General features: G+C 39.3%; 1 protein-coding gene and 1 pseudogene across 8 annotated transcripts in view; one reads left to right on the forward strand and one right to left on the reverse strand.

The window, feature by feature from the left end:
- TENM2 (teneurin transmembrane protein 2) overlaps window positions 1–25,726 on the reverse strand; it is a 1,283,391-nt gene that overhangs the window by 1,064,712 nt on the left and 192,953 nt on the right. The gene's annotated exons all lie outside the window — the stretch shown is intronic.
- On the forward strand, window positions 18,821–20,668 carry LOC116533117 (annotated as a pseudogene). Its single transcript, XR_004261088.1, has one exon. The product of XR_004261088.1 is annotated as a KRAB domain-containing protein 1-like (transcript).

Below are 25,726 nucleotides of genomic sequence, written 5' to 3' on the forward strand. Positions count from 1 at the left end.
TTGAGACAGAGTCTCACTCTGTCGCCCAGGCTGGAGTGCAGTGGCATGATCTTGGCTCACTGCAACCTCCGTCTCCCAGGTTCAAGCAATTCTCCTGCCTCAGCCTCCCAAGTAGCTGGGATTACAGGTATGCATCACCATGCCCAGCTAATTTTTGTATTTTCAGTAGAGGCGGGGTTTCACCATGTTGGCCAGGCTTGTCTCAAACTCCTGACCTCAAGTGATCCGCCTGCCTTGGCCTCCCAAAGTGAGGATTGCTTTTCTAACATAGAGTTTGGTTATGTTCAAGAGGAGTCATTAGAATATATACACATAAGGGTCAGGCATGCACTGATCCCAAACACTTGCAAAGTGATCTTGATCACTTCCGCAGCCCTTTAAGTGCTCTGACATGATATTGAAATATGGTAGAAATGAGACACTTCTCTCCAACCCCCAACCAAAAAACAAAAACAAAACCTTTTCACCATCATGATGTTTACGTATAATTTATAAATGGTATTTTCCGTATTTCTTGCACTTTCCTATCTTAGTATAAGGTCCTCTATAAATGCAAACTATTGCTTGTATTTAACAAGCCTCAGTCACAGGAAAAAATGCACAGCTCAGTTTCTGTAATCAGGGCAAAAAGGCTGAAAGAAAATGGCCTATTCTGGGTTATAACAACATAAACTTTACTTCCTCACCTCATGCTCGCCTCCCTATTTTCTGGTTTAAAAATATATTCCGAGCTAAGAATTCATTTTCTCGGATATCTTTACAGAATATGTTTTCAACAAGAGGAATTAGTATAATTCTTCTTGAAAACACCAAGTAATCTGTTCTTTTGAGTGAGTTTTGTGTACATAGGTTGAGTGGCCAGAAATGGATCTAAAAATAACATATGTTTTCTGAATATAGAGGTTTCCAAGGTATATGTGCTTCTAGGCAAAAAATAAATGTTAGAAAATGTCATTTTTCTAAGTCAAGAAAATTACAAAATTACTGTTAATGTATAAAATTAGGTGTGTACTTAAAATCGATTTACCATACTAGTTGTAGTAAATTAATTATATTGGTACATTTCCAGTTCTGAAATCCGTATCTGTAATGTGTCTTGAAAATTCAATAAGTGGTCATTTTTTTTCTCATGGCTCAGGTGGCTCATATTGCTGATTTTGCAAGTTGGCTTGCTTGGATGCGAGCCATTGATATATAAAATACATATGTTACAGAATCCTAGAATCGGAGGGCTGGCAAAAATCTTTAAAATAATCTGGTTGATCTCTTACTTTTCCAAAGAGGTAAGAGTGCTCCCAAGTAGAAACTCAAACAGCTAGGTTGGTAAACAAAAAGAAACCTAAACATGGTACATTTTCAACAAATGTTTACTGGTCTGATTCTGAGTAGTCACATTCAGAGATCATAATATGGCCACATAAATTATCAAAATCAAGGAACTGTGACTTAAGCATCTGTTTTCCTAATAAGTACTATTCCTATCAGATTTGCACGCTGGGAAATTGAGGAGAGACGATTTCCTAAAAACTGTATATATCAGGTAAGTGGCAGAGTCAGGACCAATATGAAGCTGAATACATCATCAAACCAGCATCATTTTCATGCTTGACCTTACATATAAGCCATACCAGCATTTCTAATCATGTGTGTGAATGTGTGGTATAAAATGAGGGATGATTCACAGAAAAGCATGGTGAGAAACAGCATATTGGGCCTTTAAATACAACCTTGCCTAAATTGCGTAAATAATGTTAGCTCCCCTTGATTTGTGGGAAAGAGGCAGAACAGAAATTAAGACCTAAGAAAAATCATCATTTTTAAGAAACAGTGGAACGCTTTCATATCAGCATTTCTTCTTCCATTTAAGCACAATATTGATATTTTAAAAATTAGTTGTAAATATTTAAAAATACATTCATATTAATAGGAAATGCACGCATTTCATAAGATCGCCTCAAAATAATTTTGGACTCAAAAGAGCATGAGGTTATTATTATTATTTTGGGAGCGTTTCCCTGCAAAAGCAACAGTGGAGGGGTGGAATCAGGTATCACCACGTCTGAAATATAAAAGCATAAGCAATTGTAGGCATGTGTGGAAATTTTCTTCATTTCCATTCCTCCCCTCAAAAATAAAAAAATTACTTTTCTGACAACTTATTTTGGCTTAGAGTCAAAAAGGCAAGTGGAAAATCAGAATGTATGCATTTTAAAAAAAAAAAAGTTGACATCTAATATTGTAAAAACAATAAAGAACATAATAAAAAAGATTTCTAAGGCCATTTTTTAAAGTATAAATTTATCTAATCACTGTTAGTCCTAAAATAATGTAGAAGAAAACTCAGAATGATATTCCAAATTAAAATACAACTGGGATTACAGCGTGCTTTAAAAAGGCAGCAAAAGTCTTTCAAGAAAATAAGAAACATTTAATGCTTAATGGATACATTGAAGTACTATAGCAACCTATCTGAAGAATAATTTCACATTTACTCAATTGGATTTAGAAAAAATCATTGTAACTATATAGATATTAGCAGAACTTCCCCTGCAAGTATTTTTTAAAATTTAAATCAATATCATTAGCAATGCTATTTTCCATCCAAGCATCCAAATAGCAAATGCTAAAATAATGTTTACCTGAAATGTTTTACTGCCATATTTAAATTTTAATAAGAAAACAAATGACACCTGTATACTGAATTTGATAGGGATATTAGTTATTATGAAATCTTTCCTAATTTAACTTGTATCATGAATAAAGCCTCAAATAAGATCGGCTATTTATGAATGCATTTGCCTTTTTTGCAGAAATAAACAAAGACTACCCATACACAGTACCTGGACATGGAGGATAAAGAAAAGTGTTTTAATTCTAAATCCCTTTTAAAGGAATCTGAGGTTTCAGGCAAAGTGTAATATGCAGATTTCTTAAGTTTCATAACAAAGCAAAAATAGAAGAGTTGGGTATTCTTAATGTGCTATGTTACAACGAAAAATTACTTTAACATGCTTCTCCTTCACTCTACTGAAACCAACATACTTCACAATTTTTATTACAGGCAAAATTGGCTGTGTGAAATTTTATGTTTTCATTTGTATATTTATTTGCAAAAACTAGAAACTTATTTCGATATTTTCTGTTTTATACAGCATTATTTCTTTACTCACGTTGAGCCAGACGCATTTAAATATTGTATGCTTTACACAACAGTGTATCTGTTATACATGTTGACCTAAAGGTAGGATATGTGAACAAGAAAATACATACAAACACATACACACACACACACACACACACACACACACACACACACACACGAGCTGCTCCCTAGGGGAAAAAAAAACAACACAGAACCAAGGAAAATAAGCAGTTTGAAATGTTAACACTTGTGTTGATTCAAAAGAAAGGATGAAGGGAAGGAAGGAAAAAGAAAGATAGGGTGAGAAGGAAGAATAAAAATGAGTTTTGCATAAGAATACAGAGGAATAAAGAGTTACCGCTAGATTTGTTTCTGTAACAAACTTAAATAGCCTCATTTCAGGGAAAATCAGGCCAACCAGGTCAGCATTTTTGTTGTCATAGGTTCTAAAATACCACGAATGCTGTACCAAAATTTTCTACAAAATCTTTTAGGAAAATCATTACGCAAGTATATACCATGGCTATTTCTAGCCCATCTCTGTGTTATTCTGCTTGAAGACTCTACTTACATAACAAAGAAACACTAGGATTGAGGAACCAAGTTACAGTTGATCCTTGAACAACACAAGTTTGAACTGCGTAGATCCACTTACATGTGGATTTTTTTTTTTTTTCAATAAAAGCCACAATCAGTGTGCCTGCTTTTCCTGGCTCCCTTTCTACCTCCTCCACCTCTTCAGCCTTTGCCACCCCAGAGACAGCAAGACCCACTCCTCCTCCTTCTCCCCCTCCTAGGCTTCAAGATGGGCAGGATGAAGACCTTTATGATGAACCACTTCCACTTAATGAATAGCAAATATATTTTCTCTTCCTTATGATTTTCTCAATAACTCTTTCCTTTCTCTAGTGTACCTTATTTTAGGAATGTAGTATATAATGCATATAACATACAAAATGTATGTTAATTGACTATTGATGTTACCAGTCAGGCCTCCGTTCAACAGTAAGCTATGAATAGTTAAGTCTGGGGGCAGTCAAAAGTCCTACACAGATTCTCAGCTGCAAGGTGAAGTGGGTGACCCTAACCCCTGTATTGCTCAAGGGTCAACTCCACCTTTTGACAGCAAATCTCAACCAGCCTACAGATAACTGGGCAGGTCAGGCTGGGGCAATTTCTTTCTCCAGGAAGAATGAAGAAATCATTAAGAGAAGGAGGGGGAGAGAAGGACTTGTAAAGACGCGCTTACTCTGAATAGGGGTGGAGAGGAAAGGAAGATGAGAGGGTACAGCAAAAGGACCAGGTCAGACAGTACCAACAGGGAGTCAGCTTGGCCTGAGTTGGCACCGTCCCCAGCTTTGCCAAGTCCTGCCTTTCCATGAATACCCTTCACGTCGGCTGTGTTGTCTCAGCCTTCTTTCCTATTCTCCCGACTTGGCAGAAGGTTCATCTTTATTATTTTAAAACTTTGCACATGCAGCTAATATCAGGGCATTCCAGCTCCAAGACTGTGCCCCAACCACGGTGACCAACCTTCCTGGCTTGACACGGGCTAAGGAGCTTCCTAAGGACCCAAGATGTTCAATGATAAAACCAAGAGTTGCAGACAAGTCTGTAAAAGTTGGTAACTCTCTCTCTGAATTTCTTCTATGGTCCTCTGCTCCCACCAGCCATAAAGACATTTCTAATGAAGTCAGGGCAAGAAATGAACTACAAACTAAAAGTTCTAAGTAGAAATTCGGGCAGAAGGGGTGGGGTGCTCAGGAAGCCTATGCCACCAATAAGCCTTATTTACTAAAGGGAGAAAATGCCTACAGTGTATAAATCCTATAGTCACTGTTAATCCTCTCCAGGAATGAAATAAAATAAAATAAAAAAGAATGCAGCTGATAAATTACTTACCGAAAATGTAATGCTCAAAGCAGTAACCACAATGCAATAATTACAGGACTTGATTAAACATAAAAATAAATCTGCCTTTTACTTCTCTCTCATCCCATTAGTACGTACAATGAAAGGAAAAGCCTTTTTAAAAGGTACCTCACGGCCAATTTTTTTCTCCCTTAATTCTGCATCGTAACAAACAAAGGTAAAATCAAAAATCATGCAAGCGGTGAAGTAGAAGCTTTTTCCTATTATCCTTGGAAGGATGAGGACAGTGCCAATTAAAAATATGTTCCCATGTAGCTTTCAGAAAACGCCTTTTTTTTTTTTTAACTCCTTGAGAGTGGAATGACTTATTAAGAGAAAAATCACAAAGTATAACAGCTTATAAATCATCCATATTTGGAGAGAAATCAATCCATTTGTCTCAATTTAAACATATGGAACCTCTCCTAACCTCATTGATGTATGTAAGTTTCTCTGTTCATAAAGTGTGAAATGAAAAGGAGCATTGAATCTGTAAAAATATATGCTAACAATGTTGCCTTTCTTAAGGTAACAAGAAAAAGTTGGATAATTCAATAGAAAATGGGCAAATTAAGTAATTTCTGCTTTAAGGGAAGAATGTGGCCCCATTTTATATGCGTGTGTGCAAGTCTCAATGTGACTTTTTTCCCTCCGTTGAGATACTTGACTTTGATTTTATTTTTATCATTTACGCTATGAAATGCCAACACCATGCCATTCCTACAAAACAGGCTTTTATCCATTTTTTTTAAGTCCACGTTCAAGTTAGAAAGTAAGTCATATCGCCAGATCTCGTTTTGTAAAGGTTGTACTCACCACAGGCTTAACACAACGGTGGGAGACAGTGTGGAAGGGATCGATAAAGTAGTATTACCCTTTGTGATGGTGAGGCTCTGCAGGACGTTCCGGCTTAACTCTGCTGTCTGCCCTAACACTCCATCCTTACCCACTGGGAGAGTGCACTAAAGCACAGTTACAGACCAAGAGCCCCGACCAGGATGAGAAACTCACTTCCTTCACCTTGTTCTGGAGCCGCTTTAATAAAGCCAGAGAAAATCTGGACGCCTTAATGTGGAGTTTCCAGTTTGAAAGCCAAATGTCTAAACACCCTGAAGTCTGAGGGCATAGGCCTTGACATTCAGACAGGTGTATGCATTGTCCAAGACGCTTCATTTTGACAGAAGGCCTCTAAATGCAGAATTTCTTCAATCTCAACTTGTCACTTGTGATTTTAAAAAGCCAGCTTTTGTGATTGCAGGGATGCAATACTGCAATGTAATGAGTTTATATTAATAGCCTCCTTCACTTGCCAAGTGGACTTAGGGAATAATATGTTAAATTTCCCTCCAAGTTAAATGTTTATAATTTCTCATTTGTCACTGTAAGAGTAAAATTACAACTCTATGGTTATGAATGTTACAAGGTCTGAGGGTACGATCATGCTGTTACCATTGATGTTAATAGGCGGCAGCTGAGGCTGCTCAGGCCTGAGACTTTGAGGCTTTGCATGTTTTATAGTAGGGGCCGTATGGACCTGCTGTAGTTCTTCTTTTCTAATAAGAGTACTGAGGCTTACATTTAATTAAATAGAGCTCACTTCACTATTCAGGCAAAGTTAATGGTAAGTGATACGGATTCCTCTATAGGGCCTTATGACAACACAACTGATTTAAGTCCTTTCCCGTGTCCCTATTATCTTTCGGGCCACATTTCAACTGCTTTCCTTGACACGAATATGGGTAGCCACCTCCCTCCCGTCCTCTCTTCCATCAAATATGCCTCTCATTGAAAGTGAACTTTATCTGACTGAGTCTTGACACCCATCCTATCCCCTAGGATAAGACCAAGGCACTTCTCATTAATCTATTGTATCTTCTAATACCTGTTCTAAGAATTGTCATTATTTGACAAAAGCCAACAGAAAACCTACCATGGAATACATGCAAATAAATAAGGATGGGTCTGCAGAGAACTGTGTTTTCTGCCTCTAAGCAAATTGCCCCCAAGCAAATTGCCCGCAAGGGATTGAAATTCGGGTTGAGTGTAACATTTTGGGACTCAAACAACTGGCTTTCTCCATCATCATAGATCTTTAAAGAAGTAGTTTTGGATTTCAGTGTAATTACTTATTTCCCTTACTGGTGACTGTTCTGGAGTCTAACATTTTATTCTTATATGTATACATGCCTCAAATAATGCTGTACTACATAACAGCTAGCCGTTAAGTACAAATACCATTGTTAAATCTTTTAGGGTTAGGCTGCCAGGTGAAAAACTGGAGGAAAACAGCCCTCTTTAACTTGTAGAACAAATTTATTTCCCCTTTGTCTCAACTTCCCTTGATTAGACTACACCTGGTTCTTATTTTTAAAACTAAAATCATCATTAATGTGATTAAATGAAGGGCCAGCAACCATAAGTCAACACCCTCAGCAATACTAGGAACTTGGAAAAGCTTTGACATTGCAGTTTTTCTTTGTCTTGTCCCAGATAAAATTCTTAGGTCCAGGTAGTACCTAAGATCTCTGCAAGTGAGATCCTATCCACCATCCCCATCCAGATTAAACCCCGGGGGGCACACAGAGACGGCTTTATTTTCCATCCCAATAGGTTATTTTCTGCTTAGTTATTAAATTGATATCTTTTTCATAGTTTTTGGAAAATATAAAACTACACAAAAGGCACCTTATATGGAAGAAACTGTTACGAGCAAGAGTAAGCCCGGTCCTCAAGGGGCATAAAATCTGAAAGAGTAGAGAAGTACTACATATAAATGGTTATAATTGAGGCCACTGCAAAGCACAGAGATATGGAAGTCAGACAGCATGATTCATGAGTGTGATAATTCTATGTTACTTAGAGGAAGCATAGGATTAATCCTGCTACATTTATACCTTCCGTTCAAAGTCGGTGGAGGAATAGAATAAGATCACAACTGCAAATGCTTCCGATAATATGCATTTAATAAATAGTATCTATTTCATTAATTAAAGTTACTGAATGCACGGCCCAGTTAGATAGAATGATAAAATGACAGAGAAATCTCAGTGAGTTTGGGGGGCTTAGCCCTACCTGGCTGATGATTCAAGAAAGGCTTCACAGAAGTAAAGGGCTATGTTTAGACACGAAGCACAAGTTGGGTGAAAAAGAACAACAGAAAAAGTTTCAGACACACACAAAAGACACATTCAGAAATAATTGGGTTGGGCAAGAATGTCAAGTTCCTACAGAGAATATTCTAGAAGATCAGCTTGAAAGACTAGGAGAGAGCCTCACTGAGGGAGTATCATCAGGGATTTGCTGTTGACTTGAAGTGCAATGAGGATTCTGAATGTTTAGAAATTCACTAGATCTTTGTGAAGTAATCTGGTAACTTTGCGGAAAGGTTTTGAGAAAGATCAAAGATATAGCCAGGCACGGTGGCTCACTTCTGTAATCCTAGTACTTTGGGATGCCAAGGCAGGTGAATCTCTTGAGGTCAGGAGTTCAAGACCAAACTTGCCAATATGGCGAAATCTCATCTCTACTAAAAATACAAAAATTAGCCAGGTGTCAATGGCACACTCCTGTAATCCAAGCTACTTGGGAGATTGAGGCAGGAGAATTGCTTGAACCCAGAAGTCAGAGGTTGCAATGAGCCAAGATCTCATGCCACTGCATTCCAGCCTGGGTAACAGAATGAGATTCTGTCTCAAAAAACAACAACAACAAAAGAAAGACCGCAGACCACAGATAAAGAGGTGGAAGCACTGTGAGAGTTCAGGCCAGAGGAAATGAGGGCTTTTTATCAGAATGATGATAGAATGAATGATAAAAATGATGGCGGGGGGGAAACATTGAAGACTGAGAAAATGCAGTAGTTGGCAATTAATTGAATGTGGGGTACAGCAGAGAGAGGAGAACAAATTTAAAAGACTCACATTTGAAGTCTCATGACCAAAAAAAGTGACAAAATGTTACACACAAAAAAAGTAATCCTTGTTGGAGATGATATAGGCTTTTCAGTCACATAAGTTACCTTGGTTCTTACTAAATGTGTTACATCATTTGAAAGCTTAAAAAATCAAATTGTGTTACCACTGACCATCTGAAACTAAAATTACTAATGATATAAACTTTCAAATAAATACACCATCTATGATGTTAACATGTCTCAGGGCATATTTCGAATCTGAGGAATATGGGCACTATTTCTTGAACAACAGAGAAAAATATTTAAAGTATTTTTTAAAGGACAGAGACATTCAGTACCCCATCTTAAATCAGCACCCCACAGGGATGTCTGTGTTCCCTTGTTCAGTGCAGCAGTCTTCACAATACCAAGATACAGAAGCGACGTCAGTGCCTGTAAATGGATGAATGGATAAGGAAATTACGGTATCTATAGTGTGTGAATATACATACATATTCAGTTTTAAAAAAGAAGAAGATACTGCCACTTGCGACAACACTGATGAATCAAGAGGACATTATGCTAAGTGAAATTAGCCAGACACAGAAAGAAAAATACCGTGTGATCTCACTTATACGTGGAATCTTAGAAAAAATAAAAGTTGAATACATAAAAACAGAGAGTACAACATGTTTTCCAAGGGCAGGAACAACAGAGAGAAAAGGAGGAGAAGTAGGTCAAAGCATACAAACTTGTGATTATCTAGGATGTCTGAGTCTAGGGAATTAAGGTACAGCGTGGTGACTATTATTGATAATATCGTATTGCATAATGAAAATGCGTAAAAGATAGATTTTAGGTATTCTTATCTCTCACACACAAAGGTAATTATGAAGAGCGATGAATATGTTAATTTGCTTGGCTGAAGTGCTCATTGTATGTATACGTATATCAAAACTTCATATTGTATACTTAAAATACACAATTAAAAGAAAAGTAAAACAAAGCAACAAGACATCTAGAATATTTACATTGGGTACAAGATAAAACTTTGCCACATATTCATTCGACTTATTAACTACTGTTCTTCAGTATTTCATGAAAGTCTTTAATGGGCTGATACTATGTCAAACAGCAATATGGGAAATAAGCGCACTGGAGAGAGCCCCAAAACAAATTTACCACATAAGAGATGGTGTTTGCTTCATGTGACAGGGAAAATTAAATCTTCATGCCTACGTAAGTGCATAAGAATAAGCACAAGCTGAAGGTGCATTAATCTCAATCACTGTTTATTTGTGGGTGTTTCGATGTATTACATGCAGGGTATGTTTCCATTATTGTTGTTTTGAATGAAACACGCAGAAATTCATTGTGAGAAAACCAGGGAAATAATTTTCTCAGTTGCAGAACTCCAGGAACAAGGAAAAAAAACTGCAAAACTCAGTTCACATTACAGCCTTGCACACATACCTCTGTCTTTATTTCGAGCGGGTGGAAAAAGGAAATGAAGAACAAATTGCTCCCTCAAATGTTATTAATAACAGGATTTCTCTATATTATTATATATTTTATATTAAAAATCACATAAGGATCATTCTAAGAGATTAAGATGCCTGGAAACGAATTTCAGCAAAAAAGTGGTTAACATTCATCATAGCCTTTCAAAACAAAATTGAATTCTACTTTTATCTGCAAACTTCCCACTGCAATATTACTTTTGTTTATTTATTTATTTTTTTACATATATAGCCTGCAACTTACCTAGGGCACTATTTATCATCTGGACAACCTAAGCACACCCTACACACACACACACACACACACACACACACACACACACTCAAATCACCTTGAGACAAATGAGAAATTCTCTCTTGGGAAACTCAAAACTGTATTAAAATGATAAGTAGCTAGTTTTCACTCTTCCTTCATTAACTTAGGCAGACAAGTGTGATGTACACATGCCAAAAAAATCAAGGTTCCAACATGCTCCCGGTCATAATAATCATCTTTGCTTCCTCCAGTCCTCAAAATTTGTTCATTTTTACAAAGGCATTATAAGCTGTGATGGAAAAAGTGGTACCCAGAGGAGACTTCCAATTATCCACACAGGTAGCCTAGCCCATCTGGGAACCTCAACAGGTATAGGTCAGGATTTAAGGATTCAAAATAATTATTGCAAAGGAAGAGCTTGAATGAGTAATTTCTCGTCGGTGTTCTATTGACAGTAGTAAAGCAGAGAAAGGGGAAGCAGGAAATTGGGGTTTAGAAAAGTAGAAATAACACAGTACGTAAGGAAATTCAAGTTTGCCAATTGTTTTGTGCAGGTGGCCTATAGTTTTAAAAAGAGCACAGTCCAAGGTAAACTGTAGCAATTATGCCTCACGGGTATCTGTGTCAGAACAACATATGGGTCACCTGCTGTAACTATTCACACTTCGGAATTCTGACCCTAACACCGCAGTCCTAAGTAAGAAGGAATTCCATTCAGACAGTTAACATGTATATTTCAGGTGCCTTTTGTATACAGAGTTTGGGTGAAGGATGTGGTAAGGCAGAGAAACACACAGAAACTTTAGACCCTGCTTTAGATTTTAGCCAAATTCATCCAAATGATTTTTTGTTTTTTGTTTTTTTTTTTTTGAGACGGAGTTTCGCTCTTGTTACCCAGGCTGGAGTGCAATGGCGCGATCTCGGCTCACCGCAACCTCCGCCTCCTGGGTTCAGGCAATTCTCCTGCCTCAGCCTCCTGAGTAGCTGGGATTACAGGCACGCACCACCATGCCCAGCTAATTTGTCGTAGTTTTAGTAGAGACGGGGTTTCACCATGTTGACCAGGATGGTCTCGATCTCTTGACTTCGTGATCCACCCGCCTCGGCCTCCCAAAGTGCTGGGATTACAGGCTTGAGCCACCGCGCCCGGCCCCAAATGATTTTTGAAAGATAATATAGTAAATAAAAAGAGAAGAGACTTTCCCAGGGATTTCTACTGAAACATTTAAAAAGTGAAAGTTCATTTGAGGCCAGCATGAGCAACTCCGTAAGACCGAATCTCTATTTAAAAAAATAAAACATAAATAGCTAGGCATAATGGAGTATTCCCATAGTCCTAGCTAGTTGGAAGCTCAGGCAGGAGTATTGCTTGAGCCCAAGAATTAGAGGCAGCAGTATCACTGCACTCCAGCCTCAGCAACAGAGTGAGACTCTGTCTCTGGGAAAAATAAAGATGAAAATAAAGAAAGAAAAAACATAAAAAGCTAGAAATAGGCAGTTTCTGTCCTGAAACCACCACTATTCCATCAGGGATCCAGTCTTAATATCAAGACCCGTCAACAGCTGGGACTTTGGAGTCAGAAAGCCTGGGTGTCAGTTCCAGCTCCCCCACAGCAAAATGAATGGTCTTAGGCAAAACGACCCATAACTGAACCTTAGGTTCCAAATCCGAAAATGAAAAAAAACTGAGTACAGTTGTTGGGGGTTTAAATGAGATGCCTTTTCCATTAAGTTTATCCACCACATTGCTTGTGAATAGATCACACGGATTCCAGAATATAAGGGCACAATTTTCTCAAATATCCTCAGGAAAAAAAAAATCACCCCTTTCAAATATTCACATTGCAGCATCTCTTGCAAATGTTCCATTTTGGACCCAGTATTGCACATTGCTCTCATTTGTTGGGTTACTGTTCTAACGGTTGTGACTGTGTCACACTGGTTGTTAAACATTTGAACACCACTCCTGCTGTCTGGAGAGGACACACTGGCTTGTTATGACTTCAACCAATGTTAGTTTGGATGGTATAGAGGTTAGCCTATCAAAAAGGAGGGAATAACATTGAATGCTGATTTTGTCATGATCCATGCAGGGTAGAATGGATCACATTCCCAAGTGCCAAGCTCCCCTGGATCCATTCCCCACCTTTTTCTGCTCTGCTCTGGGTGGCAGGAAGCTGAACCTGAGATACCTTCACATACCCTGTGAAATCTTATTGATTCAGTCAATGGAACACAATAGACAGAGTTCAGAAGGCCAAAGAAGAGAAAGCCCAGGGTATCTCTTCCCAGTTGATCTTCCTCTCCCTCTCAGTCTCCCTTGGGTCTTCACAGTCCTTCTTGGAAGTGGCTGTGCTCCTCTCCAGCAACATTCCTGTTGAGTAGTCCATCTTTCATAGCTCCAGGTTGCAAAAAGTCTTGGGTAATATAGTTGTCTTCCCTTGGTTTTTCAGTCCTGGAGGTGAAAACAGCTGCTTCATGGTTTCCCATCCCTGGGTAGTTCACCATTCCTGGTCAATTCCCTTAACCTGCGTCTACCTTCATATGTATTTCCTTTGTTAATCTCTCTTCTGTAAAACCCTTTACAGAAGTGCGCCCTCTGTTTCCTGATGGGCCCCTGCCTGATCAAGGTAATTAAATAAGCATTAGAATGAGTGGTTATGTTATGAGCTCACACACATAGGCAGTTCAGGAAGGACTTCACTGATAACATAGCAACCAAAGGTTCCAGGAAGTGACAGAAGGGGCCATTCGGCTACCAGGGAGAGCAACTGTATATGGATGGTGAATATCAAGTGTAAAGGTAGAAACTCATTTGGGATTTTCAAGGCAGGGAAAGAGAATACTGTGGCTGAAACAGAGTCAAAGGTAAGGCAGGGAAAGAGGCTAGTGTGGCTGGAACGGAGTCAAAGGGGCAACAGTCATTAGCAATTCAGTTGCATTAAAGATATGGCCCGGGATGCAATCACCTAGAGAGAGAACACAAGAGAGAAAAGCTACAAAGACCCATGACAGGGCCGTGGAAGGGAAGAGACTAGGCCAGCCCCCAGCAAAGGATACCAAGAAGGAGAAACCAGAGGAGAATCAAGTGTGATAACTAAGAAGTCAAAGAGAAAAGAGTTTTAGGAGGAGTGATTAACTGTGTCAAATCCTGGGGTAGATCAAGTAAGATGGGGACTGAGCACAGGCCACTGGATTTAGCCATGAGGTTCACAGTGGACCCTGACAAACACTGCTCTGGTGAAGCATTTGGAAACAAAAGTCTTACTGAAGTGGGTTTAACTGAAAACGAAGAGAGATTAAAGATCAACTTTTGAAAGCATAAATTAAACCAAAGTAAAAACAAAAAACTGACCTAATGTTCTGTCAATGGATTTTTATGTCTTGACATAAAATTCCCAATGAGAGTGTCATATAGAAACATAAATATGCTGTGTCCCAAACAACTCACATGATATGTGATGTGCCATGCAAATCTGTTAGATAAATTTTGTGACTTTAAACAATATATTAAATATTGTAAGAGGAATATCACTATCCCAGAAAGCGTATACACTCAATTTGGCAAAAACAACTTTTTCTTTTGTCTTCTTATGAGGAATTTCACACACACATACACCGTACCTAGCTAGCATTTATGCAGGAGTTGGCTATGCTGTATCTGAGATTCAAACAAAATCCAATATTTTGAGATTGACCTGCAAACCAATGAAGCTTGACTAGGTTAGAATAGAGGTAACAACGTGATTGTACAGTTTTCCCCCGAGAGGGAATTCAAAAGAAACATATTTGTTAATCCTCCTACCAGGAAATCTATCGTATGTTGATCCCTTCTTTAAAACAGCCATAGGCTATTCTCTAGGGGGAGGAAATAAGATTCCATGTAAACACTCCAGCCAATAGATGTACTTGTTTCACGTGAGCAGGAGTGTGTGTGAGCTCTTCAGTGGGTAGGTGGCACGGGCACTGAAGGAGACATCAGGACTGACCACACCTAAGGAACATGGCTCAGTGGTATCCTGCCATATGTCTGCATACTTTCCATGGTGTGGTGATAGATGGCCCTATCTGTCAAGCGCTGTGATGCTTACATCAGATACATATAAATCACTTAGACAAGACTACCCTTTCACAGAAAGCTCATTCCTGCAAAAGAACGATTGCGTCAAACAAATGCATGGAACGACAAACACCATGGCAAGAGGAAGGCCCAAAGAGGAATATGACCTATTTTGGGATTTAACTTTCAGAAAAATAATTTATTTATTGTGATAAAGGGTAACATTTTCTTCATGGAAATGTCAGCATGGGCAAGTGGAATTTCAATGAGCACAGCTACTATTTATTGAGTGCTTACTATGGTCTATGCACACTGCTGAGTGTGCTACATGCGTAGTCTCATTTATTTCTCAAAATGACACTGGGAGGACAGTATTACTGCCCTGATTATTTTACAGAGAGAGAAACAGAGGCTTGGGAGTTAAGTGATGTGCCCAAGGTAAGAGATCATACATAAGTGAAAGAGTTGGGATGTGACCACAGCAAGTTGGGCCCCAGGACTTACAAAAGATAAAATCACTAAAATACTAGCTTATATTTAATGAATACTGGCCATGAAGCATAACCTTTACGTGGATTTTATTTTCATGTTTTTCTTTCCACAACTATCACTATCATCCCGTTTTACCAACGAGACAATGAAAACATAAAGAGTTGATACTGATCACCTTGGTGATCTATTGCCAGTGGGAAAACAGAGCTACAAATTAAATCCCATGCCTCTGACACCAGAGGAATCACCATATCTCTCTGTGTAGACACTTCTATTCCAAAGATTAATTTTCTGTTATTAGTAAACCCAGGCATCAGGCTGGACGTGGTGGCTCACGCCTGTAATCCCGACACTTTGGGAGGCTGAGGTGGGCGGATCATGAGGTTAGGAGATCGAGACCATCCTGGATAACATGTTGAAATCCTGTCTCTACTAAAAATACAAAAATTAGCCAGGCATGGCGGCACATGCCTGTAGTCCCAGCTACTCGGGAGGCTGAGGCAGGAGAATTGCTTGAACCCATGTGGCAGAGGCTGCAGTGGGCAGAGACTGCACCACTGCACTCCAGCCTGGGTGACAGAACGAGACTTCATTTCAAATAAATAAACCAATAAACCCAGGTATCATTTTCAAATATCAACAAGCATTCATTACACACTCAAGATCATCAAGACCTTGTGTTGGCTGCTACAATTGAACACAAAGAAGCGAAGTTCCTTCCATCAGTAACTGTAAAATAAGTCTGGGGAAACAACGCACAAAACCTTACGGAAAATTTAAAGTTGAATTCTGTTAAACAATTTCTCTTACGAAGCAGAAGACAGCACAAATATGTGATGATTTGAATGGAAAGGACGACTCAGAGGATGAAGACATCTTTGGCATGTGTGGTACCACAAAAGTTTCAGGATGATGCTGGTATGGGAGGAAATAAAAGGACTCGTGAAGGGTGGCGACAGGATATGGAGGAAGACAGTAGACAATTTTTGCTGAGATAGCTGGTAAATATAAAGAATAGTGAACACCAACTGTATCGAGTTGGAGAAGAGCTGGCATCTCACGCAGAGTTTGGACTGTATTTTGTGCATTAAAAGACATTTGACCTCAGGTGTGACATGATATAGAACACTGCCGGCAGAAGATAAATTCGCCCTTCTAGGTAAGTATAAACAATTGAAACTTATACACAGAAAGTAAATGAAGCTATAACTAACTTGAGGTTGATGTAAGATTTTTCAGAACACCTATGTGGCATCTACTGTCAGCATGTTTATGCTTACACTGAAACACAGGCAGATTGATTTTCCCTGATTAAGACTGCTTCAGTCTGGTCTGATGAGTAAATATCCAAAGCAGCCACATGCTTAGCTGCCCTCCCTCTGCAATTACTACCTATTTTTTTTCCCCACTCTTGATTCGAAGTGTGGGTCTCAATTTGTAATTCTTAACTTTTCAGAGTAGGCACACATGTCTATCACTTGATCTTGTAATTCCCCTGCTGCTTCTAAGACGGATGGTCATTCATTCATTCATTCATTCACTGTGTGTTTTCTTAATACTTACAAAGTGCCAGGGCAGGTGCTAGGCTTTGGGGATGCAAAAAATAAAATGTCATCTCAGTGTTTAAGGAGCTCACAATCTGCTTGAGGAACACAAAAGAGTGAGACAGCCACAATATGTTGGCTGAAGTCTGCAAAAGTCCTACATATAACGTGCTATGTGATCACACATAAGACAGTCTTCATTCTGCCTGGTGCATCCTGGCAGGCCTCCCAGAGATAGGAATTTTTAATGCGAGTTGTGAAAAATGAGTAGTCATTCTCCAGGTGGCTGAAAAGGCAAAAGCCATTTCTAAAAGTGGGTGAAGAATGTGGAAACACTTGGGAACGTGGATAACTGCCAGAAAGAGTGATCCAGAGCTGAGTTTATGACAAGGGAGGGATCAAGAGGGATCGATGCTGCGACGTGTTAGAACTTGATTCAGCAATCCCATTTTCAGTTTAGAAACCACGCAGAGCATGGCCTGGGGTGTGGACAAATGGGAACTGGCCATAATAAAAGTCACATACATCTTAGAGTTTTTGTTGCAGAGATAATCTAATTTTATCTTGCGAATTTCTCTATAGTCTCCTAGACAATTAAAGACACCATGGTTTGTCAGAATTTAGAGGTGGAACTTGCTGATCCAAAGAAAACTATGCCTTTGTGTCTTCCCAGCTCTAAGTCAATAATGTCAGCTAAAGAATCGTCATCATACCTCCCTAGATGTTAACTCTGACAACTCATCAGCCAAGCATTTTTCTAAGACAGTCATCCAGGTAGCCACAGCTTGAAAGTGAAGAATTGAGGAGAAAGGTTTGGTCTTGCCGATTATAGGAAATTTGGGGCCAGGTTCCAAAGCATGGCATGGCTTTGTTCATCTAGCCCCTGGAATGTGTTTTTAAGCACAGGGTTATACTGATCCCAGGCTCTGAGGATCACTCAAGGTAGGTTTGAGATTCCTGAGAAATATATATTCTCTAACTCCCTGTGTTCTGCACTCCACAACAAAAGAATGTGACATTATGAGAATGGAACATTATAATATTATTGAGAATTGGCAACCTGGGTATTTAGAGATCAGTAAAAACAAGGTTAACAAAAATAATGAATGCCAGATATTAAATGACTTCTTTATAATTGCTGCTTTAATGTGTTATTTAAAGCACACTAGATTTTGGCTAAAAGGGTATATAAAGGTGTAATTTAAATAACTTTTTTTTTTTGAGACAGAGTTCCGCTCTTGTTGCCCAGGCTGGAGTGCAGTGACTCAATCTCAGCTTACTGCAACCTTCGTCTCCTAGGTTCAAGTGATTCTCCTGCCTCAGCCTCCTGAGTAGCTGGGATGGGATTACAGGCATGCACCCCCATGCCAAGCTAATTTTTTAAAATTTATTTTATTTTTTTATTTTTAGTAGAGATGGGTGGTCAGGCTCCATGTTGGTCAGGCTGGTCTCAAACTCCCAACCTCAGGTGATCCACCCACTTCGGCCTCCCAAAATGCTGGATTTACAGGCATGAGCCACTGTGCCTGGCCTTAAAATAACTTTTTATAGGGATGACCCCCAAACTAACTAGATAGACATTTAGAACTTAAACTAGGCAAACACATAATAAACTTCCCTTTAATATATATTTCACAGTTTAAAAAATGCTTTAACAAACTTAATTTTGCCTGAAGCTCTTAACAGTATTATGAGCCAGAAAGGACAGAGTCCCACACCCAGCCTACCTGAACAGACACAGGTAATTGATGCTACTTTCCAAGCACAGGTTATAAAACTAGCAGAGATGCAAGATGTATTAGGGACCAGGGAAACCAAGTATGCAGGCATTGACTCTCGGCTTCATTCTGAAGACCAAAAAAATAGAGCATTTAATTCTTATCTTACGATCTGAAAGTTTGTGTGTGAGAGTGTTTGGTGTGTGCAGGTGTGTCTGTGTTTGTATATGTATGTATGCCAAAAAAGTTTTATAAACACAAGCCTGGCCTGTGGGCACAGAATTTAAAAAATAATAACAGTAACAGCAGTGGCTTTAATTTGATATTTGAACCATCATTCACAAAAGCTTTCCCTATTCATGACTTAATTTGAACATCCCCCTTCAGATGGCCTTATGATATTTATATATGAGAATATATGAATATTCATATGAGAACATTGAGGTTCAGAAATTTTGTTCAGGATTTTGCAGCAAGCACATGACAGAAGCAATCTAGAATTCTGGTTGTTGAATATGTAGCTCAATGTCAGTACCATCATATCAAGAAAATTTCACAGTCCTCACAAATTGTAGACTTTATCCCTCTCTTAATCAGTATTTATAGCTTTCTGGATGCATAGCCATCATCTTTTATAAAAAGTATGATTATTTGTACACCTTACTTGTCTTATTTTACCTTGATCTTATTATACCTTAATCATAACTTGATCATTTGTGGTCAGAATAAGATTTCTGTGTATTAAGTGTCCACCAAACCTATCTTAAGTATCCTCGAGTTGGTGTCTAGATCTTGTGGAGGGGACAGTTAGTGCTGGTCAACATTGATGTCCTCTCTTCTTTCTGGTCACCCCACCAGACCATATACTCATGTCAGAGATTCGGCCAATGGAACCTGTGTAGAAATTGGGCCCGCTATTTCCACACTGAGCCAAGTAAGAAAATCATACCATTTATAATCCTTACTCCCCTTTTCTAGCCACCTACTGAATAGAGAAAACCCCAGGGACCTAGAGAGGGATGGAGCCACAAGACAGAAGAAACCTGGGTCGCTGCATGACTCTGATGGGCAGAACCCATTCCCTGGCCAATGCTTCTCTCTGCTCCTCACTCCCACCAGTGTGCATTGGAACTGTATAACATGATCAAGAAGCAAACCCTCATTATGCAAAGCCGTTGAAATTTGAAGGTTACTTATTACATCTGCAGCCTACTCAGACTAATACAACTCCCCATTATAAGAAGCTAATATCTACAAAGACGTAATATTTAACACACTCCAAAAGAGCACACATTGTAAAGCAATTTTAATAAGTTATTTCCTATTGCTGAACCTGAGAATACTTTTTTGGGGGAAAATAATCACAATGCTCTACTTTCGAATAAAAACATAATCATGATTTTAATGATCAAATTCTTCTATCGTCATAAACTTTAGGTCATGATAGATAAATTATGTGAAGTACACATTGTAATATAAGACTACCATCAAGATATTCAGGACACACTAAAAAGCAAAGTATGATTTGGTTTGTGAGGCTCGACAAGTAGCAAACACCATCTCTGCTTGCTGAAAAGCTGCAGAGGCCGCCGGGAACCCACACACCTGAGTCTTTTACCTTTACCCAAGAAAGGAATAAAAGGTCAGACAATGACAACTGTGTCCTCAACAGCCAGGCCCCAGGAATCAGTGGCTTTTGATGACGTGGCTGTGTACTTCACTAAGAAGGAATGGGCCATCATGGTGCCTGACCAGAGGGCCTTGTACAGGGATGTGATGCTGGAGAACTGTGAAGTTGTGGTCCTTGTAGCAGTGCCACCCACTTCCAAACCAGCTTTGGGCTCATCTGGAGCAAGGGAAAGAGCCCTGTTCCACCCAACCACAGGGAGTCCTAAGCAGGAGGGACTGGAGAGCAGGCTTTATAGGACACTCGGAACTGAGAAGATATACTTACTTAGCTAAAGCAATGTTATGTGTAATAAAATAAAAAATTCTTCAAAATCATTGATGCTGGGAAGTCAGGAGAAAGGCTTAATTCTTGACATTTAAATACCAGTTTTCCAAGTCAGGAGTTGATGTAAGAGGCACCTTAAATGATGTCAAATGCACATTTTCTTTTGCTGTAGACTAGTTTCTGTAGATTTAATGTTTTTCATTCATTAAAATAATTCATTTTGATAAAAAAAAAAGCAAAGTATGGACAGACAAATCTAATTTAAGTTCATCCTGCTGAGTCATTCGAGATTCGAAATATCTATCTATATAAAATGAACATAATCCATTAGCATCAAAATAACAAAGTTCTCCAAATGCAGAGGAGTCTAGTTCTGCTCATGACTTTTATCAGCATGACATGAGGCTAATATTCATTTATCAAACAGTAAGGGCATTGTTTTGCACTCAAATAATTATCAGTTAATGAAGCTTTAAAAAGATCCTCTCACATCTAGATTGAATTATTCTTTCTATGGTGCTTACCCTCATATTCTTAAATACTTAATATGTTCTAATAGTAGATGAGGTCAGCTTATGTAAGCTCAAAACAATAGGAAACTTTAGCCTCAGAACATAACAGCAAAAATATTAGAGCACATTCATTCAACTCAAAAATTGAGTCTAAAATTCCAGACTTGGCTACATGCCTTGACATCTATAGTGAAGCTATATCATTAGACGATCCCTCATGTCCTTACAGTAAAATGGGAAGTCCAAACCACTCCATTTGTTAGAAGAGAAAACTAAGGGTCTGAGAGGTAAAGAAGCTCACCTACTACTGCATAGGAATGTGGTCCTTGACTGAGAAAGATGTCTTCCAAATCTCATTTTGGTGGCTTCTTGTCTTTGTGCCCTTTTTTCCTGCTCTGTCTCATTCACAACTGAGATGAGAGACGTTCTTATTTCAAGCTGGGGTTCTTGCCACACTAGGACACACAGTTTTCTGATTTGGAAAAAAAGGGTTTACTTTTTCTAGTACTCTTAATGCAATTGCACTCACACACTAAAGCAGAAGGCAGTGGATGTGCAATTGCAGGAAAACCCTGGAATTTCTCGGTAGGTGAAAGCTCGTGGAGGGCTCTGATATGAGCATGCAGTTCACAGAGGATTCGGAGACTGCAATTTTGCCTCGTCTTTCTTTCCCTCCAAGTCTCCAGAGTACTATGCCTATGGAGGCTGTGTCTACTACAACCTTCAAAATACCTTTGTTTCATCTTATTATAGATACAGTAAAATACTCCAGAGACGAGGGACTTGCTGGGTAGCAACAGCCTGCTGGAATGAATGAAATAGCCAAATCTTCCCTGTAACGTTGTAGTCAGGAGCATCATAGCAGAGCCTGTGGTTACCATAATCAGCAGTCCCCATGGAAGAGCTGATTTAAAGTCCCAGGTGAAAGTGTTAAAACCCAGCAAAGCAGCGTGTAAAGGATACGATACAGAAGTCCAGATTATTCATAAACAAATCATCTTTTATTTCTCTAACATTACGATTCTCCAGTTTTCTCTTTCCAGGATATTTTGTAATCTGTTAAAATCATGCATATTTCCAGTAAGATCTCACTGTATCTGAGAGGAATGTGTATTCATATTTAGAAAGGTCGACTAGAGGCAGTGACTCTTGCGCTCACACCTGTAATCCCAGCATTTTGGGAGGCTGAGGTGGGAGGACCCTTTGTCAGGAGCTCAAGACCAGCCTGGGCAACATCACAAGACCCTGTCACTGCAACAAAATCCAGGTATGGTGGCATGCTCCTATATTCCCAGATACTAAGGAAGCTGAAGCAAGAGACCAATGGACCTCAGGGGTCTGAGGCTCCAGTGGGTTATAATTGTGCCACTGTATTCCAGTGTGAGTGATAGAATGAAACCACCATCTCTGGAGAAAAAAAGGGGGTTACCAGACAGGAAGTGAAGAGGCCATTTATTTGGTAGTTCCTCTGAACAAAGGACTACCATTTTTCAAATCTAAAGTAGGCATCTCTACTGTTGAAACTCTGCTCCCAAATGTGTGTTTCATGACTAGACAATGAATTTGTAGCACATTCTACCCATTCAATTGACAGGTAAACTGAGTCAGCATTGAATGGAAATGCTTCACTTTAGTTATTGTTCTTAAAAATCACGTTTCTCAACAGCTTGAAATAATTCATTGGCAAGAAAAAGCTGAAATCTATTTTCTTCTCAAATAGTTACACACTTTTCTGAAATGTATTCTGTTTTCTTTATGGTAGGATTGGCCATGAGTATCAGTCTTCTGGAAATAAACTTTTCTTTATTTCAATTGCAAAAAAAAAAATTGTTTTGGCTTGAAGCTCTCTTCCCTCAGTCCCAGGAATTTTTTTTTTTTTTATTTTGGGGTGGGGGACGGTGTCTTGCACTGCTGCCCAGGCTGGAGTGTAGTGGCATAATCTCGGCTCACTGCAGCTTCTGCTCCTGAGTTCAAGCAATTCTCCTGCCTCAGCCTACTGAGTAGTTGGAACTGCAGGCACACTCCACCACACCTGGCTAATTTTTGTATTTTTAGTATAGATGGGTTTCATCTTGTTGGCAGGATGATCTTGATCTCCTGACCTCCTAATCTGCCTGCCTCAGCCTCTCAAAGTTCTGGGATTACAGGCATGAGCCACCGCGCCAAGCGTCCCGGGGAAATATTTTTCATGAAGAAGTAAATGGACTTTAGAGAGGTATGAACAACTCTCTATTTAAAATTCCGAATAGTACATTGGCTCATCCACCCAGCTCTTGCAAGATTGACCATATGTGAAATTTGAATGTAGATTACAGTGTTTCAATTTAACAAGATTAAGGTGTGATTACATTGGTTATTTTGTAATTTCATACTTTCTCCATTAAGGGATGTTCGCATTTAAGACCATTCTCAGTCATTTTTAATGCATACTGAAGTGGAAAAAATGCCTGCAGTTTTAAGTTATTAACCATTTAACTTTATTTAGTTTGTATTTTCTACTCTGTTGCTTTAAAAAATATATGCTTGGCCGGGCGCGGTGGCTCAAGCCTGTAATCCCAGCACTTTGGGAGGCCGAGGCGGGTGGATCACGAGGTCAAGAGATCGAGACCATCCTGGTCAACACGGTGAAACCCCGTCTCTACTAAAAATACAAAAAATCAGCTGGGCGAGGTGGCGCATGCCTATAATCCCAGCTACTCAGGAGGCTGAGGCAGGAAAATTGCCTGAACCCAGGAGGCGGAGGTTGTGGTGAGCCGAGATCGCGCCATTGCACTCCAGCCTGGGTAACAAGAGCGAAACTCCGTCTCAAAAAAAAAAAAATATAAATATATATATATATATGCTTCTCATATCTTCTCCATAATAACATACATTACATTCTGTTTAACTTTCTTTAACTTCAGCATTCTAACCTTGATTTCCTAAGACATTACCCCCTCCCTGGCCCATATTCATAGTTGAAGAAGAGGGAAAAAAGCATAAAACTTTGAAAAGATACTAGAATATTTAAATCTAATTGGCTAATAGATAATTGGCTAACTTCTATTTCCCTACTTCCTGGGGATAAGCAGGGTGTCGTTGAGGGACTCTCACCCTGGCTTCTGCTGAATACTGTGGTCCCACAAGATATTATTTACATGCAAAAAAAGTAAATCATGGCCAAACACTGGTGGGAAATGCTGCATAGCATATTAGTTTCTTGGAGAGTCACAATGCACATTTGCATATTAAAGTCCCTGGGATATACTGCAGAAAAGAAATATGTTCCATTTTCTTCAAACAGTTGCATCATATCCACAATTTATTTTTTTTATATTTTTTTTTTCACAGGAGCATCTTGGAAATATTGCACGTTTGGTTCCAGACCATCATAGTGAAGAGAGTGTCACAATAAAGCAAGTCACACAAATGTATTGGCTTCTCAGTATTATATAAACTGGGAAACGTTGCCCAGATCCATCAGAGGCATCACTCCCTATGGTAGCTATAGCCTTAGGAAATGTATTTCTTTATATATATATATATATAATTGCACTTTAGGTTCTGGGGTACATGTGCAGAACATGCAGGATTGTTGCATAGGTACCTACATGGCAATGTGGTTTGCTGCCTCCATCCCACCATCACCTATATCTGGCATTTCTCCCCTTGTTATCCCTCCCCAACCTCCCTATCCCCCGATGTCCCTCCCCTATTCCCCCCCAACAGACCCCAGTGTGTTATCACCCATGGGCAGGTGTTGAACAATGAGAGCACATGGACACAGGGAGGGGAGCATCATATCTACAAATTATTTGAACACAGATCCCTTTTTATTCTTGACACAGTATTAAGGTTCCTCAGGACACTAGTGTTCAAGATACACAGTTTGGAAAAACCAATTCATATGGAAAATACATAGGTTTTAGGGTGTATTTCTAAATCTCCAGCTTTGATGCTTATACAAGGTTTTAGGGTGTATTTTTAAATCCCCAGCTTTGTGCGACTTTGGACAAGTTATCTAGCCTCTCTGAGCCTCATTCCAATTTTGCATTCCAACCAATATTTACTGAGCCTCCTTGGTGTTCTAGGTTCTGTTAGCTAGGGACGAGGGACATCACAGTAAACAAAACTGACACATCCCATCCTCAGGTAATTCAGGGTCAGGTAGAAGAGACAGACATTAAACAAATACATGTATAATTAGAGTGTTGATAAGTGCCAGTGAGGAAAAAGAGTAAGTGGAGGAGATAATTACAGGAAAAAGCCTGAGTAGATTGAGTGGGCAGGGAAGTTCTCTGAGGAAGTGACAATTAAGCTGAGGTCTGAAAGAGATGTAAGATCCAGGAAAGCAAAATGTGTCAGTAAAGCATTCCAGAGAGCAGAAAAAGCAAATGCACGGGCCCCCAAAGTGGTCTTGCAGGCTGACTTCCCTTAAAGGAGAAAATATGAATCTTAGAGACTACCAAGGTAGGTTGTCCTTCGTCTTGTTGCAAGAGCTTGTATCTGAGGTGCAGCAAAAAGGCCAATGAGGCTGGAGCACAGCAAGCTGGGCTCGCTGTGAGTGGTAGGGGTCACTGAAAGCAGCAACACTGGCAGCGGCCAGACCTCCATCCTGGAGACCAGAACCCACGTGAAAGGAGTCTGGACTTTAAGTGCAGAAGATGCTGGTGTGGCATATCTGATTCAGGTTAACACAGGATCATACGTAGAAACAGGAGTCCAGTGAGGAGGTGATTTTTAGAT

The sequence above is a fragment of the Sapajus apella genome, unplaced genomic scaffold (genome assembly GCF_009761245.1).
Source record: "Sapajus apella isolate SASKATOON/1434 unplaced genomic scaffold, GSC_monkey_1.0 scaffold79, whole genome shotgun sequence".
NCBI lineage: Eukaryota > Metazoa > Chordata > Mammalia > Primates > Cebidae > Sapajus > Sapajus apella.